Below are 12,510 nucleotides of genomic sequence, written 5' to 3'. Positions count from 1 at the left end.
AGATTTCTCATTGTGCATTTCTAGTTGATACAGAGGTACTATCTTGGGAACAAGCTATCAAAACAGAGAAATGGAAGGAAGAAATGGTAGAAGAATTGAAAGCAATTGAGAAGAATGGTACTTGGACAATGACAAAGTTGCTTGAACACAAACATCCGATAGAAGTCAAATGGATATTAAAGACAAAACTAAAATCAGATGGAAGCATCTCCAAGCTAAAGGCAAGATTGGTTGCAAAAGGCTTTCTCCAAAAGCCTGGAGTGGATTTTACAGACGTGTTTGCACTAGTAGCAAGGTTAGAGACCGTAAGGCTTGTGGTAGCTATAGCAATTGCAAGAGGTTGGGAAATCTGTCAGATGGACGTAAAATCTGCCTTCTTAAATGGCCCGCTGGAAGAGGAAGTGTATGTGACACAACCTCCTGGATTTGTGAAGAAAGGTGAAGAATTGAAAGTGTTCAAGCTCAACAAGGCTCTGTACGGGCTAAGACAAGCNCCACGAGCCTGGAACACACACATCAATGCTTGGCTGATTAAGAATGGTTTTCAGAAGTGCACAGTTGAATTTGGAGTATATGTGAAGCAGTCAGGACAGCAAGGTACGATACTTATTTGTTTGTATGTTGATGATTTGTTAATAACAGGTAACATTGCAGAAGCAATTGACGAATTCAAAGCAAATATGAAAAGAGACTTTGAGATGACTGACCTTGGTAACCTAGGATATTTCCTCGGCTTGGAATTTCATCGAACACCTGAAGGGATGTTTGTGCATCAAAAGAGGTACATTGGCGAAATCCTGAAACGCTTTGGCATGGAAAATTGCAATAGTGTGCACATACCTGTGATAGCCAGTATCAAACTGGATCTTCAACCCAGTGACAAGAAGATAGACGCTACTCTGTACAAGCAGATAGTTGGGTCACTCAGGTATATGTGTAATAGTAGACCTGATATATGTTATAGTGTGGGATTGGTGAGCAGGTTTATGGGAGACCCCAGACAGACACATCTTTCAACTGCCAAACACATTTTACGTTACCTAAAGGGAACTACAGAGTATGGTCTGTTCTTTCCTAAGAGATTTGAAGGAGCTACAGGGAACTTGGAAGCTTGGTGCGACTCCGACTGGTGTGGAGACCAAACTGACAGGAGAAACACTTTCGGATATGTCTTCAAATATATGGGATCAGCGTTCAGCTAGTGCTCGAGAAAGGAAAACGTCGTGGCTTTGTCATCCTGCGAGGCAGAATATGTCGCTTCTGCTGAAACTGCACGCCAGAGCACATGGCTTGTCATGATGCTGGAAGAATTGTCAATTGAGTGTTGCAAACCAATCCAGCTTTGGGTCGACAACAAATCAGCAATCAATTTAGCAAAAAACCCTATCTCACATGGCAGGAGTAAACATATTGAGACGAGGTTTCATTACCTAAGAGAACAGGTTAATAAAGGGAAACTTGAAATGATGCACTGTTCAACCGAAGAGCAAACTGCTGACATCTTTACCAAGGCTCTACGACAAACTCGCTTTGAAGAACTTAGAGATAAACTTGGAGTTAAGAGATTTCAGTAGTTCCATTTTAAGAGGAGTGTGTTGAGTGATTTAAAATGTAACTGATAAAAGTGTCATAACGGTCTTTGACTTGTTCCTTTAGTTTCAGCTTTATATACGCAATATTGTATTCATTCCACTACGACTTAATGAAATTTTGTTCCTTCTCCAAGCCTCTGTTTTGATTACAAGCCTCTGTGTTTTTTGATCACTTATGATTAACACATAGCACCTTCGGTTGAGGTAGCCAAAAAACTGACGTAGGCATTATTTGGCTGGTGAAGTTTACACATCTTGTTGAACTTACAATGGTAAGAAAGACAAAACAAATTCAAGTTATATGGTACAAAGATCACATCCTAATGTCCTCTACCAATATATTTGACCCATGATAGAGAAAAAAATTGTCCATGCATTAAAAAAATATAACTAAAATACACAGTTATTATAATTTGGTTTGTAGTGATAGGATTGAAAAGATGGTAGGGAATAATTGATTCAAATTATAATGTGCTTCGCATTTTGAGCCATTTGGTTTTGTACTTGTCCAGTGGTTAACTTTAAAGCATAAGAGAAATAAGGGTAACATAATCTGTTAAGAAGTGGAACATAACACTTACTCTGTTAGTGTAATGCATTATTTTTCTGGAAATACTTATACTATCATTACCTAGATTGTTACCGATTAAATTCATATTTACTCACTATGAAGCTAAGGAGCTAAAACCATATGTTCTAACTATAAATTATCAAACAATGTATACAAAATTAGTTATCAAAGACAATAATTTATTGTAAGAATTTGTGAAACAAAAGTCAAGAGTGGAATGTTTGATCCAACAGTAAATAACCTAACGTCATAAACACTTTCATACAAAGAAACAACATCACTCTCCTATATACAGTTTTTGAATGTGAGCAATCTTTTCCCAATCTTTGCCTCCTGATTTCCGGCAACTCTGTTCGAGCAAAGGACAATCGTCTATTTCAAGACCTGAAATTGATTTGGGAAGACCCTCCTCTGGTAAGCATTGGAGTTTTGGGCAGTAACAAAGACTCGGGCTTTGGAGAGATGAGAGTTGATAAAGACCCCTGTGATCAAGTTTTTCTAGATTTGGACAATCAGATATGGTTAGAGAAGTAAGAGAGAGTGGAAGCAAATCTTCATCAGGAAAAGATTCTGCATCCAGTTTTTCAATCCACAAGCTTTTCAGAGAAGGATTGTCTCCGAGAGCTCCTTTCAATGAGCCAATAAGTCTGGAGCAATTCTTGAGTTTCATGAAATTTAGTTTTGATGGCAAACCTCCGTCAGGGAATGACTCAAGTCTTGGACAATCGTATATGCATAGCCTCGTGAGAGATGGAAGCAGCATATGCATATTTCCAGGCAATGATTCAAATTTAGAGCACTCTTTGATGGTCAAATCCTGGAGATTATTATTAGTGTGATCTTGTGAAATCATTTGCAGATTACCAAACCCTCTGAGAACAACCATCCTGAGTGTTGGAAAGAAATGTAGCGGAAAAGTCCATAGAGAGACAGAATCATCATTCATTGGGAAATCGCTCAAATTGTATGAATGAATCTCTAAGTGCTCAATAGAATTTTCAGGTATGATATGCCTAACCATTTCCAACAATGATGCTTCCATGTTGTGCCCACCCAATGTGAACCTTTTCATTGTTGCCCAATCAAACAACACCTTTCCACATCCTTGTAGTTCAAAATGTAGAGACCTTGGAGCAGAAGCTACAAGCTGTTCGCAGTCAGTAATTTGTAGTGTTTTCAAAGCAACAAGTTGATTTGGCAACTTTCCTTTCAGATTGAGACAATTTTTTATGGAAAGACTTTGAAGACGTGGAAAAGCACCTGTCACAGCATGGCATTCCCATTTTTCCCATTGTGTCATATTGGAGAAAATCAATTTTTCCAGGGATTTAAATGAACACGAGTTGTTCCCATGAAAAACAGCACCAATACTCACTATTCCATCAAGTTTTATAATCTTCAAGACCCTGAGAAATGGAAAAACTCCAAGGGGTGGTAAATGTTGGCAAGATTCACATTCATCCAACACTAAGGACACCATATTCCACAATGAATTTTCCATAAACCAATTTGGAAATTGTTTGCCACCATAGCTAAAGATTGACAACTTCTTTATGTTTTTCGGAGGTTGTAGATTCTCAATTACCTCCCTTTCTTTTACTGAATCAATAGAGTTCCCATTCCACCTGGAATCCCATCGCAACTTTAGCTTCATAAGGCATTTTTTATTCTTCAAATTTTGCTTCTCATGCATCCAGAGAATTCTCAATATTATGCAACTCTCCAATTGATAGACTTCCATCAAGGTTGAGTTCTCCTAGCCGTTTAATACTAGACTCCCGCCTATGACCAACATTAAAGGAATTCATTACTAAAAGAAGAAGAAAGAAAGCAAAACAGCAAACCAGCAAAGCAAAACAGCAAACCAGCAAACCCAACCTAAAGTTTTTTTGTCTTTTCCATTTCCCACTTTATATTCTGTTAGGTGGTGAGGCCACACACACATTTCACTCACGGTTGTACCCTCTGCTATATTTTTCTGTTATTCTTTTTTGTCCTTTTATAAGCAATAGGTTTTATATAAGCATACTGCATTGCTTTCATCAATACAGCAGAAATTACTTCCTAAATCCTTTTGTTTTCAGTCTTTACCTACCATTTATTTCGTTCTCTTATATGGTATCAGAGCTCCATCTCTTGGAACTTTGCTAATACCTTCCTTTCTACATCATGTCTGAAGCTCACTCTGAATCTGAAACCACCGCCAATGGTGGTAATGCAGATCTTAGTCTTAAACCTTCCATCCCTTATTGTATTCATCCCAATGAAGGGCCTAGTTCTGTTACCATTACCCCTGTTCTGACTGGCTCAAACTACCATTCCTGGTCCCGTACCATTCGCATGGCCCTAATCTCTAAAAACAAGATGGGTTTTCTTACCGGTGCTATCGCTAAACCTGCTGCTACTGATCCTTTGCGCACTCCATAGGAACGTTGTAATACTTTAATCATGTCATGGCTCCTTAACTCTCTGTCCCCATCTATTGCTCAGAGTGTCATCTATTTTGAAAGTGTTGTTGCTATCTGGGATGATCTTAGAGATCGCTTTTCTCAGAGTGATCTTCTCTGTATTGCAGAGCTCCAAGAAGAAATATATGGCCTAAAGCAAGGATCTCGTCCTGTATCTGAATACTACACATCCCTCAAAACCCTTTGGGAGGAGCTTGATAATTATCGCCCACTTCCAGAATGTGAGTGTTCTGCCAAGACATATCATCAACAAGACTTTATTATCCGTTTTCTCAAAGGATTGGAGGACCGTTTTTCTGTTTTTCGTTCCCAAATCCTTCTTATGGACCCTTTGTTGCCTATATCCTGTGTTTTCTCTATGGTTGTGCAACAGGAGCGTCAACACTTGCTTTCCCATGGAGAAAAAGAACCATTCCCATGGAGAAAAAGAACCAGATGCCTTCATTAACTCCGAATTCACGTCTTCTGCTAAGGGACGCAACGGTCAAGTTCCTCCCAGAAGTCCTACAAGCAACAATACATAAAGCAGAAAGAAGAGCACCACCAACAAATTCTAATGCCATGGATAAATAGGATTGAACCGCTGATAGGTTATGCACTGATTCAGTCGAATGGAGGGTTAATGCATTGATGAAACTGTATATGGTTAGTCAACCATTAATTAATTGCTGAGTTTTCTATGGTTAGTCCACCTTTAATTGCTGAGTCTTCCACGCATTACATATTTCAACCATTGTATTCCATTTATGAACAAGTGGCTATTATTATATTAACTACATAATAATAACATTTATAATAATTAATAATCTAGTATCCTATGTATTTTCTTTGTAGGAATTTTATATATTTTGGTGTAACTTACATATTTAAGATGACATATGGTGGATGTTTTACTTCTAAAACCATAAAAACATACTAGCCAACTCAGAAAACTAGTTAAATAACTTAAAGATAATTTTCTTTTAATCTCATTTTCTATATATTAATTTTGAGTGGCCAGAGTTAATATTATATATGATGAAAGAATGGAAATAATCTATTTTAGGAGTGATGGCTTATTGTAAGACTTGCAAATACACACTGTATGAATGGATAAGTTTAGGCATACTTAGTCATTGTCATTTAGATGTTTCTTTCAAAATTATCAGTGAAGAGAAATACTAATAACTGAATAATTATTTAAAATTTAATTTTTTAAATCTGTACTTTTTATTTAAATTTACGACATTTATAAAATCGGTACAATTTTAAACCAAATTTATCAATATACAAAGATTTTGAAGAAATTAAAAAATAATAATATATATTTAAACAACAGTTTAATAATAAAAAAAGGTCGTGATACCTGACTTTAAATTAAAAAAAACAAATTATTAAATCACTACTTTAAATTTTCTTTATTTTATTGTTTTATTTTTCAGAAATCATGCTTTTATCATACAACTTTTTTTTTAAATAACTCATTTTATTTTGCATTTTTATATTTGTACTACATTTTTCAGAAGTTTCGGTCTTATCACACGATTTGTTTTTTCTTTAAAAACTAATTTATTTATTTTTTAAAGGTGTCCTGTTAATGTACCATTTTTCTTCTTTTCAAAGCTTATCTGCCAGACTCTTTTATTCTTTCATGTTTTATAACTTTTATATTAACATATTTTTTCTTTTACTTTTAATCACTTTTTAATAATTTTTTAAATCTTTTAGATTTGTACGTAAACTGATTATTAATGATACACTTAATAATATTTAATTGTTGAGCTTGGTATAACATAATTGAGGCATACTTCGCCAAAGAGAAATTCGAAAAATGTCCTAGTGAGCACATGGAGGCAATATCTTAATACTTGTAGATGATTTGATTTACACTAGAAATAATAAAAGAATATGTGAACAATTTAAAGGCTCAATGATGTTGGAGTTTGATATGACTAACTTGAAAAGAATGAGATACTTTTTCGGCATAAAAGTAATTCAGAGTGAAGCTGGTTTTATTATTTATCAACGTATATATGTTTAAGCAATATTGACATGATTCAACATGACAGATTGCAATTCAACAAGAAATTTGATTATGCCAGGGACAAATCTATTGAAAGATGAAAGATGAGGAAGGCAGTAGATGTCATGTAGTAACAAGTAGTAGGTTGTCTCATGTATCATGTACTTAACGGTAACTCGCCGAGACTTAATATTTGGAGTAAATTTGATCAGCAGGTTTATGCCAGATCCAAAAGAATCACATTAGTTAACAACAAAAAGGCTTCTAGGATATGTAAAAGAAACCACAGAACATGAGATTTTTTACAGGACGGGAGAAAGAAAAACGAGCCTTATAGCCTATACTGATAGTAATTATGCAGGGGATCTTGATAGTAATTATGCAGGGGATCTAGATGACCGTAGAAGCACCTAAATATCGAATATGGTTGTTAGGATTCATCACCTCATTCTGAAATATTATCCGTTTTGAATTAAAAACATAAAACCCCATTTTAACCGTAGTGAAAGACCATAACTACAGGAGTGATTTATTAATGTGTCCATAGATTCCTCATATACTAATTATTGGAATGTAACAAATAAATTTCAAATAAGCTCTCAAGTATATAAGTATATTTAAAATTGTATATTTAGTAGTACAACCACGAAAACAGCCAAAGATATTTGTCAATTAATGCTATGAAGGCATGTCCTCGTACACTTGACATAACGTGTCTTTACAATAACGGTATTTTGAATCCCATTTTCTAGTGTCGATGTTTTGGGATATTCTTTGTCTGTCCCCTTCTCTTCTTCCCTAACAGGTGCATCCACAGTTCTTGAACACAACTGCTGTCAAAAGATCAATCTCAGATAGGTGGAATAACAGAACTAATCAAAGAAAACAATATCACAAGAAGCATGCTATTATCAAAGTAACTCAGAATAGCATGAGCTGGTTACGACAATACGAAGAAGTAAAATCAAAATTAATAGCAAGACGACTTTCACAAAACATAAAAATTAGCATATTTAGTAAAAATTTCACAGAACAACAATAAATATATGGAAAAGTGGATTAGAAACAATGTAAAGAGTAGCTTGGTTGTTACAAATAAATTTTATATTTAAGTAATTGATTAATCTAACTTTAACTCTTTTGTTTTAATTCTTTTGTAAGAATCATGAGAAAGAGAATTCATTGACTTTGGAGTATTCTGCATATAGGAACCCTCTTAAAAAGGTTTTCATAGATTCTACCATTGGTATGACCCTATGGATGTAATTCTCATCAAACCTACAATGAATATATATGAATTATATCTGAATAAACTATGAATCAATTAATCTATAATATTATTGTTGACATAAAATATAAAACATGACAACCAATATAAATCTCCAAGTAATGCAAAGGGTACTATAACATATAAGAAATATGCATACTTACAAAGGCAGCCTCTCCTTATCACTGTTCTTCACTTCTTTCTTGCGCCTGCATAAGAAAATCCATAACATATGCATGTCAACGGTAATTTTGTGAAATAAATGACTATTTATTTGAGAAATTATAAAAATATGAAACCCACATAAACAAATGAATATATTTTTCAAAGAGTTCAAACTATAAATTATTCTAAACACAAGAATGTTAATAATTATGATGTTAAAAAAATTAAAGAAGGGATGAATTGTTAGAAGTTAATGAAAGAGAAAAGTAATTTATACACATTCAAAAGAAAAATAATTTATAGTTCGAGCAAATGCATCATTATTCAAAACGAACAACATCAATACCGTATTTTCAGATATTGAATGTGAGCAATCTTTTCCCAGTCTTCGCCTCCTCTCTGGCAACGCTGTTTGAGCAAAGGACATCCCTTTATTTGAAGATTCGAAATGGATTGTGGAAGACCCTGCTCTGGTAAGCATTGGAGTTTGCGGCAGAACAAAAGAGCCAATGATTGGAGAGATGAGAGTTGAGAAAGCCCCTTATAGTCTAGTTTTTCTAGATTTCGACAATGACTAATGGTTAGTTCGGCAAGAGAGGGTGGAAGCAAATTTTCATCAGGAAAACATTCTACATCCAGTTTTGATATCATCAAGCTTTTCAAAGAAGAACTGTCTCCGAAAGCTCCTTTCAGTGACCCAACAAATCTAGAGCACTTACTGAGTTTCATGCTTTCTAGATTCGATGGCAAACCTCCCTTAGACAACCACTTTAGTCTTGGACAGTCCATTATCACTAGCATCGAGAGAGATGGAAGCAACATATGCATGTTTGCAGGCAATGATTCTAATTTACGACACTTGCTGATTATTAGGTATTTGAGATAATGATGAGCTTGATCCTGTGAAATCATTTCTAGATTACCAAACCATAAGAGAACAAGGCTCTTGACTGTTGGGAAGGAGTCTAGTGGAAAGGTCGTTAAAGGGTTAAAGTCATTACTGATTGACTCTTGAATTTCCAACTCATCAAGAGTGTGGGACTCATCGCCTTCACTGAATACTGCATTCATGGCGTGCCCACCACTCTAATTGCAGCCCAATCCAATTGCAACTTTCCACAGTTATGTAGGTATAATGTTCGAGTCCTGGGAGGGAAAGCTTCAAGTTGTTGGCAACCTATAATGTTTAGTAATTCCAAAGGAACAAGTAACTCTGGCAGATGTCCTTTCAGTTTCGGACAATCCTTTATCGACAGAATTTTAAGATTTGGAAAAACACCTGTTACAGCTTGGCATTCCCATTTTTCCCATTGCTTCATATTGGACAATTCCAATGTTTCAAGGGATTGAAATGAAGAAGAGTTGTTACCATGAAAATCAGCATCAATGCTCACTATCTCATCAAACCCTGAAATATTCAAGTTTTTTAGAAATGGCAAAAGACCTAGCGGAGGTAAATGTTGACAAGATTCACAATTGCACAACACTATGGATACCAGGTTTGGTAACGAATCTTCAAGTAACCATTTTGGAAATTTATTTCCACCATAGTCATAGATTGACAACTTCTTTAGGTTTTTGGGAGGTTGCATATTCTCAATTACCTCCTCTTCTTTTTTTGAATCAATAGAGTTCTTGGTCCTCTCCCATTCCAATGTCAACCTCATAAGGTGTGTTTTATTCTCCAAATCTGCTTCTAATGCATCCTTAGGATTCTCAATGTTTTGCAATCCCTTAATTGATAGGCCATCAGAAAGGTTGTTGAGCTTTCCTAGCCGTTGAATACCCGACTCCATTCTATCGTCAACCATAAAGGTATTCATCATTACTTTAAGATTCTTTAGTTTTTCTAAAACTGGTGGCACTTTTCTCACTTTAGTGTATATAAACTCAAGGCGACACAAATTGGTGAGTAAATGCAAATTTGAGGGCAACTCCTTCAAATATATACAATGGTTCAACTTCAGTATTTGCAAGTAGGAAAGTGAACATATTTTTTTTGATAATATTTTTGTTTCAGTATAGGAGAGGTCTAATGAACGGAGATGCTCAAGACTGCCGACAGAGTCAGGTAACTCTTCAAGGTTATAACAAGCAGACAGTGATAAGATCCGCAAAAACTTGAACTTGTTGAACAATTCATGTATCAACATATTATTCATATGTAATCCACTATTACCTACAGGCATAAATGTACATAACTTATGTGTGTTACATAATCTTCCAAACCCATCAAAATATTCGTTGTATCCAAGTGTAACTGAAAAATGCCGAGTTACTTTTTGTATCTTATTTGTTTGGCCAAGTTCCCACCTGAAATATACTTCTCCAGCGACATATTTTGCCAAATCATTTAAAAGGTCATGCATGACAAATACTTTTTCCACATCACCTGATTGTTGAAAGAAGGACCTTGATAGTAGATCATTAAAGTATTGTTCGCAAGTTTCTTCCGGAGTTTTACTATGTTGTAGGAAGTTTTCGGTCATCCACAATGGTATCAAATGTTCCTTTTTAAACTTATAATCCTTGGGGAACAAGGCACAATAAGCCAAGCATGCCTTCAAATGGGAAGGAAGGTGGATATAGCTCAATGCCAAAGCAGGGATAATATCACAGTGCTCTTTAGAAAATTCCCATATTTCGCTTTGGAACACTCTTTCCCATTCAGAAACGGATGATTTGTTGTATAATAGACTTCCCATTGTTTTCAAGGCAAGTGGTAGTCCTTTACACTTTTTAACAATCTTCCTGCCGATCTCCCTACATTCTGGATTTGGTTGAGTGTCATCATCATCTCGGAATGCATGTTCAGCAAACAATTTCCAGCAATGATCTTCATGTAATTGCTTTAGGAAATGAACTTCTGACCGCATGGTAGAAGCAACTTCCTTACTACGGGTGGTGACAAGAATTCTACTTCCTTGGGCCGCGAAAACAAGAGGCTTCTTCACTTCTTCCCATTTAAGTTGGTTTTCGTTCCAAACGTCATCCAAAACGAGAAGGAATTTTTTTCCTATCAATTTTTATTTCAATCTTGTATGAACCATCTCCATATCTCTACTATCATCCGTTGATTTAGTGACAGTTTCAAGAATCGCTCTTGATACCTTAAAAACATCAAATTCATCTGAAACACAAACCCAAGCTTTAACAACAAATTTAGCCTCATCCACCCTTGGGTCATTGAATACATGTTGAGCAAGAGTGGTTTTACCCACTCCGCCCATTCCAACAATAGAAAGTATTGATGGCTGATTACGATTGTTGATGTCAGATGTCAACCAGTCAAAGATTAATTCTTTATCATCATCTCGGCCATAGATATCAGTTCCAAGAATCAACGACGTTGTTTGTGATTTCTGTGACAGTTCATTACTCATCCCATATCCAACACCACTAGTTGTTTTCAATCCTAGAGCATCCTTTTGGCTTGAGAGAAACTTTAAGTCGTCAAAGTTTTGTTTCATCCTAAACTCAATTTCCTTGTTAAAGGAAAAAATAGGACAAGATTTGAAGAAATTGAGTACCTTGCAAGTACAACCTGTAGAGGTTTGAGATTCAGATTCAGCATCCACTTGGGTTTTGGAGAGCATTTGTATATCATCCAAGAGATCTTCTGCATCAAGAACGACATCTTTGACCTTAAGCAGCCAGTTTCTGACATGTGGATCCGTGAACTGCTTTCTCTCTGCATCATCAGCCAGAGAATTGATTGAGTGCAGCTTGGTTTCCAACTTGGTCAGCAGCTTCTGATCAAGCTTCTTTGCACGAAAGAAATTGAGAATTTTGGGAGAAGCTAACTTCTGGAATGCCACCTGAAGGAAAGCAGAAAGAAGAGAACCGCCAACAAATTCTAATGCCATGGTAAGACAAAGGATGAATAGGATTCAAGCGCGGATAGCTTATGTGATTGACTCAGTGCAATGCAGGGTTAATGTAGTGATGAAACTGTATATGGTTAGTCAACCAATAATTGTTGAGTCTTCCACGCATAACACAATTGTATGCCATTTATGGAGGAACTCTGTAATGAAAATTTCATAAGAATATAAAAACTCCTAAGATGGAAAATGTAATACAAATTTTATAACATTAAAATGAAAAAACTAAGATAGAAAGAAAAAGAGAATAAAAAACATTTTACTTATTACATAAATTGTTATTAGGAATTTAAATGTAAATTTAAATCTCATATTAACACATTAATTAAAAATAAGACTAATTTATTACATAAATTATTATTAGAAATCTAAACGTAAATCTAAATCTCATATTAACACATGATTTTTTTTTTCTTTTAAAAGCTGATCTGCCACCCTCTTTTATTCTTTCATGTTTCATAACTTTTATATAAACATATTTCTTTTTTATTTTAAATTACTTTTTAATAATTACTTTTTAAATTACTATTATATAAGAAAATTCTTTCTTTTTGTGTCCAC

The 12,510-nt window shown here is 35.2% G+C and overlaps 1 pseudogene; it reads right to left on the bottom strand.

Annotated features, from left to right (window-relative positions):
- Positions 1–2,440: 2,440 nt before the first annotated feature.
- On the bottom strand, positions 2,441–11,931 carry LOC106780785 (annotated as a pseudogene).
- Positions 11,932–12,510: the final 579 nt, after the last annotated feature.

This window comes from Vigna radiata, unplaced genomic scaffold (genome assembly GCF_000741045.1).
Source record: "Vigna radiata var. radiata cultivar VC1973A unplaced genomic scaffold, Vradiata_ver6 scaffold_206, whole genome shotgun sequence".
Classification (NCBI taxonomy): Eukaryota; Viridiplantae; Streptophyta; class Magnoliopsida; order Fabales; family Fabaceae; genus Vigna; species Vigna radiata.
Note: the sequence above shows the minus strand (reverse complement) of the source record. Positions and strands in the feature narration are given on the sequence as shown.